Consider the following 6,000-nt stretch of genomic DNA (forward strand, 5'->3'; position numbering starts at 1 on the left):
AGTAATGGAAGATACAGTGACAGGGAAGAGTGCTGCAGAGTCATTAAGTCATTGGAAGAGTATTAGAAAGTCCAACTTACTCATTCGTTACCAGGCTATTGTGGCTTCCGTATTGTAGTTATTTTAACCTGACTTACTACAACAGATATACTGTACTGCACTCCTGATAATTGCTCTTTGCATCAACAAGTAAATAACTAGTTAACATTCATTGCTCCAATATAGCTTAACATGGAATATAATTCTGCCTAACTTCTGAGCATTTAATGTGAAATAAAACTAATTTGCATTGTAGAATAAATTACTAAATCAGTTCGGCAAAACTGATTGTAACTGCAACTAGAAACAAAATGCCTGTTCTATGTCACGGGCAGTTCATTGATCACAGTCCCCATTAAAACAATATACTTCAGCTTCTGAGTGTACTTATTATCTTTGAAATCTGATGAGAGAAATCGGTTAAATGTAATCAAATTGGGGACAGCAAGTTTATTTGTTCGAAGATCAAGAATTGAAAGTAACTAAGAAATTGGCAAGCAATCAAAAGAATTTTATCTAAAGGAAAGCTTAAGAAAAAAAACTCATTAGGAATCAAAATTCTATTCATGACAGATGATACTTCAAAAATTTGTACTACAAATAGAATTACAATCACGACACTTATTTCTTTGAAAATCTTTTGGTGATGAAACAGCATAAGCTTAAAGTAATTTGCTACAGTAAAACTTTGTTTTTTAGCATCACAACTTTCTAAACCGAGTAACCATTTGATGTTAATAATGCCAAAATGTATGCTTTCAAGCATCGTTTTTTTATGGTCAATACCTCTCATAATTAGACTTAGAGTCATAGAGATGTACAGCATGGAAACAGACACTTCGGTCCAACCTGTCCCTGCCGACCAGATGTCCCAACCCAATCTAGTCCCACCTACTAGTACCCGGCCCAAATCCCTCCAAACCCTTCCTATTCATATACCTATCCAAGTGCCTCTTAAATGTTGCAATTGTACCAGCCTCCACCACATTCTCTGGCAGCTCATTCCATACATGTACCACCCTCTGCGTGAAAATGTTGCCCCTTGGGTCTCTTTTATATCTTTCCCCTAAACTTATGCCCTCTAGTTCTGGACTCTCCAACCCCAGGGAAAAGACTTTGCCTATTTATCCTATCCATGCCCCTCATAATTTTGTAAGCCTCTATAAGGTCACCCGTCAGCCTCTGATGCTCCAGGGAAAAGAGTCTCAGCCTATTCAGCCTCTCCCTATCGTTCAAATCCTCCAATCCAGGCAACATCCTTGTTAGTCTTTTCTGAATCCTTTCAAGTTTCACAACATCTTTCCGATAGGAAGAAGACCAGAATTGCACACAATATTCCAACAGTGGCCTAACCAATGTCCTGTACAGCTGCATCATGACCTCTCAACTTGTGTAGTCAATACTCTGACCAATAAAGGAAAGCATACCAAATGCAGCCTTCACTATCCTATCTGCCTGCAACTCCACTTTCAAGGAGCTATGAACCTGCACTCCAAGGTCTCTTTGTTCAGTAACACTCCCTAGGACCTTACCATTAAGTGTATAAATCCTGCTAAGATGTGCTTTCCCAAAATGCAGCACCTTGCATTTATCTGAATTAAACTCCATCTGCCACTTCAGCCCATTGGCCCATCTGGTCCAGATCCTGTTGTAATGTGAGGTAACCCTCTTCCCTGTCCACTACACCTCCAATTTTGGTGTCATCTGCAAACTTATTAATTATACCTCTTATGTTCACATCCAAATTATTTATGTAAATGACAAAAAGTAGTGGACCCAGCACTGATCCTTTTGCCACTCCATTAGTCACAGGCCTCCAACTGAAAAACAACCGTTGTGGTTCTGCTCGCCGAGCTGGAAGTTTTTGCTGCAAACGTTTCGTTCCCTGGCTAGGGAACATCATCAGTGCTGTTGGAGCCTCGTGTGAAGCGCTGCTTTGATGTTTCTTCCGGTATTTATATTGGTTTGTTCTTGCCGTTTCCGGGTGTCAGTTTCAGCTGCAGTGATTTGTATGTGGGGTCCAGGTCGATGTGTCTGTGTTGATGGATGTTCTTGCAGTTTCCGGGTGTCAGTTTCAGCTGTAGTGGTTTGTATATGGTGTCCAGGTCAATGTGTCTGTTGATGGAGTTTGGGGATGAATGCCATGCTTCTAGGAATTCTCTGGCTGTTCTCTGTCTGGCTTGTCCTATGATAGTGGTGTTTTCCCAGTCAAATTCATGTTGCTGGTTGTCTGAGTGTATGGCTACTAGAGATAGCTGGTCGTGTCGTTTTGTGGCTAGCTGATGTTCATGGATGCGGATTGTTAGCTGTCTTCCTGTTTGTCCTATATAGTGTTTTGTGCAGTCCTTGCATGGTATTTTGTAAACTACGTTAGTTTGGCTCATGCTGGGTATTGGGTCCTTTGTTCTAGTGAGTTGTCTGAGCGTGGATGTTGGCTTGTGTGCTGTTATGAGTCCTAACGGTCGCAGTAGTCAGGCTGTCAGTTCTGAGACGCTCCTGACATATGGTAGAGTGGCTAGTGCTTTTGGTTGTGGCATGTCCTCGTTCCTCGGTCTATCTCTTAGGCATCTGGTGATAAGGTTGCGTGGGTATCCGTTTTTGGCGAATACCTTGTATAGATGTTCCTCTTCCTCTTTTCGCAGTTCTGGTGTACTGCAGTGTGTTGTGGCCCTTTTGAATAGTGTCCTGATGCAGCTTCGTTTGTGTGTGTTGGGGTGGTTACTTTCATAGTTTAAGACTTGGTCTGTGTGTGTTGGTTTCCTGTGTACCCTTGTGGTGAATTCTCCGTTGGGTGTTCTCTCTACTAACACGTCTAGGAATGGGAGTTGGCTATCCTTTTCCTCTTCTCGTGTGAATCGGATTCCTGTGAGTGTGGCGTTGATGATTCGGTGTGCTTTTTCTATATCTGTGTTTTTGATGATTACAAAGGTGTCATCAACATATCTGATCCAGAGTTTGGATTGGATTTGTGGTATGGCTGTATGTTCTAACCTTTGCATAACTGCCTCTGCTATGAGTTCCGAGATTGGTGATCCCATGGGTGTTCCGTTGATTTGTTCGTATATCTGATTGTTGAATGTAAAGTGTGTGGTGAGGCACAGGTCCAGTAGTTTAAGTATGCCGTCCTTGTTGATAGGTTCGGCCTCCTGTGTTCTGTTATGTATGTCCAGTAGGTTGGCTATTGTTTCTCTGGCTAGGGTTTTGTCAATTGAAGTGAACAGTGCCGTCACGTCGAATGATACCATGGTTTCTTCTTTGTCTATGTGTGTATTCCTGATGATGTCCAAGAATTCCTGTGTTGATTGTATGGAGTGTTTGGATCCGCTGACTAGGTGTTTCAGTTTTTGTTGTAGTTCTTTGGCCAGTTTGTATGCTGGTGTCCCTGGTAGTGATACTATGGGTCTGAGTGGGATGTCTGGTTTGTGTACTTTGGGTAGTCCATAGAATCTGGGGGTGTTGTTGCTTTCAGGTTTCATTCTTTGCTGGTCCGCTTTGGTTATCTGTCCGTTTTTTTGTAGATTCCTTAGTGTGTTGTTTATTCTATTGGTGAGTTGTGGTGTGGGGTCGGAATCCTTCATTTGGTAGGTGTTGGTGTCTGCGAGTAGTTGTTGTGCTTTACTGATGTAGTCTGATTTATCTAGGATGACCGTCATTCTGCCTTTATCTGCCGGTAGTATGATTATGTTTTTGTCATTTTTCAGTGCTTACAAAAGTATTTTCAGGAATCTACAAAAAAACAGACACTCTGATGTCCAGCGATCTCTCTCTCTCTCTCCTGCAATGTCCTCACCATGTGCTTCCTTTGTCTGTTCTTCTCCCTTTTAAAACTGCTGTTGTTTTGACTTTTTTTTCCAAAGTTCCAAAACAATGCAACAGCATGTAAAACAGTAATTGCTGCTCCTGGAATTTGAGGAAATCACCTCCAGCACCTAAAATACCTCAAAAAAAAGGAGCAGCTCTTACAGCCAGAAATTTTTCCCAACCTCCATCTTGGATTACCTAGAATCATTCTTGATTAAGTATTATTTTTTCATATGGGCATTGCTGGCTGGGTCAGCATTGAAAGCCCATCCCTCATGAGTGTGTTTGAGGGTGAGCTACCTTCTTGAATCACTGAACTCCATTATGTGGGTGTGTCGACAATGATGTTAGGTAGGAATATCCAGGATTTTGACCCAGTCACATGGAAGGAACAGTAATATATCTCCAAATCAGAAGAATACATGGCTTGGAGGGGAGTTGGCGGTGTTCCGGTCTGTTGCCTTGTCCTTCTAGATTGCAGTGGTTGGGTGTTTGGAAGGTGCTGTTAAGGAACCTCTGTGAACTTTTGCAATGCATCTTGAAAAATTTACCCACTTATACATCATTGTTTGAATAAGGTATAAATATCTTAGTCAGTTTCTTTCAGCTTTTACTGGGTTTTTAAAGAATTTAAATGATAAAACCAGGAATAGACCATACAGACCCCAAGATTGCTCTGCTACCCAAAATAGTTGTTTCCCCTTATCAGAGAATCTAAAATATGATGCACAGTCTCACAATAAAGGACTGGTCATTTCAGACTGAGGTAAGAAATTTCTTCAGTCAATGAGTTGTGAATCTTTGGAATTCTCTGCATCAGAAAGTAGCAATAGTGATATTGAATAATTTTAAGGTGGAAGTAAATAGATTCTTGTTCAGCAAGAGAATCAAAGGTTATTGAGGGCAGAGAGAATGTGGAACTTGACACACAGCAGTTCAGCCATCATTTTATTGAATGGCTGAGCAGGCTTGAATGGTCTACTTTTTCCTCTATATTCTATGTGTATTTATATGCACCGTTAAGAGACCATCATTTTTCATCAAAATTTTGTCCATGATTTGAGAGTTATACTACTACTAATAAGCTATCAGTATTTATTTCACATATAGAGCACAAAACTTGCGAGCAGATGAGAAAGATTCATTAAAGAAACAACCTCAGATAAACAGCACAAAACAAAATAAAGCAACAAAAACATTTTGTAAGTTATAGCATTTAGAAGCTAAGTGGGATATCTTGTGGGTTTCATCAGTTAGCTGTCATGATTTTTTATAATTTAAATGTGGAGATTTTCCATTTACTTTCACTATCAATTGGATGCGTTTGAATTTACTTTTTGTTAAAAGCTAGAATAATCCAGCTGTTAGCAGCAGGGGGCAGTGTGTACATTGCAAGCTTCATAAAAGCAATATTGAATTGTAGAATAACCACATGTGCAGTCATAAGCATCACTGAATCTTTGCCGTCAGCACAAAGACTTGAACATCTAGCAGGGATGTCAGGAAGAAATATAGATTTGAATTTATGTGGTCAGATTTACTCGCACATACCATATTCGTACAACTCTTCAGCCACATGCTCTCACTCAAGCCAGTTGCTGTTTTTGACAAGAACATTGAAAAAGAAGTTCTAATTGAATAACTTCCAATTTTTTAATCAATATGAGCCCAAACAACAACTTTTGATTCCCCTAAGGTTCAGGTTTGTGGAAGATACAATTCTGCCAAAAAAAACTATACTCTCTTAACTCCTTCACTTTTCTCTTCACTAGCACCTGCGTGTGTTTATCTGCTGTTCCCTTTTATTACTTCATGTCCTTCACCTTTGCTATTTTTCTCTCTCCAACATAATTTCTGTTTGTCAAAAATTAACCTATTATTTTCTGTGTTGTCCATTGTCAAGGGTAGATGGATATGTGGCTCAAATGATTTATAAAATGAAGATGTCTTAAAAATAGTTCCTTAAAGTTTCAGAATTTTACTTGAAGAAAACGAATGGTAAATAATTTTTATCCTGGCTCCTCCATTGAAATTTAGTTTCCATAACTTAATTACCTTATTCTTCTCTTCATCTCAGACTTTAAAATATTTCAGTCTCTTGCCTGCTGTCAGATGTTTTCGCTTCTCATCATGGCTCCTTGGTTTCCAGCTCTTAGCTGT

The sequence above is a fragment of the Hemiscyllium ocellatum genome, chromosome 1 (genome assembly GCF_020745735.1).
Source record: "Hemiscyllium ocellatum isolate sHemOce1 chromosome 1, sHemOce1.pat.X.cur, whole genome shotgun sequence".
Lineage (NCBI taxonomy): Eukaryota > Metazoa > Chordata > Chondrichthyes > Orectolobiformes > Hemiscylliidae > Hemiscyllium > Hemiscyllium ocellatum.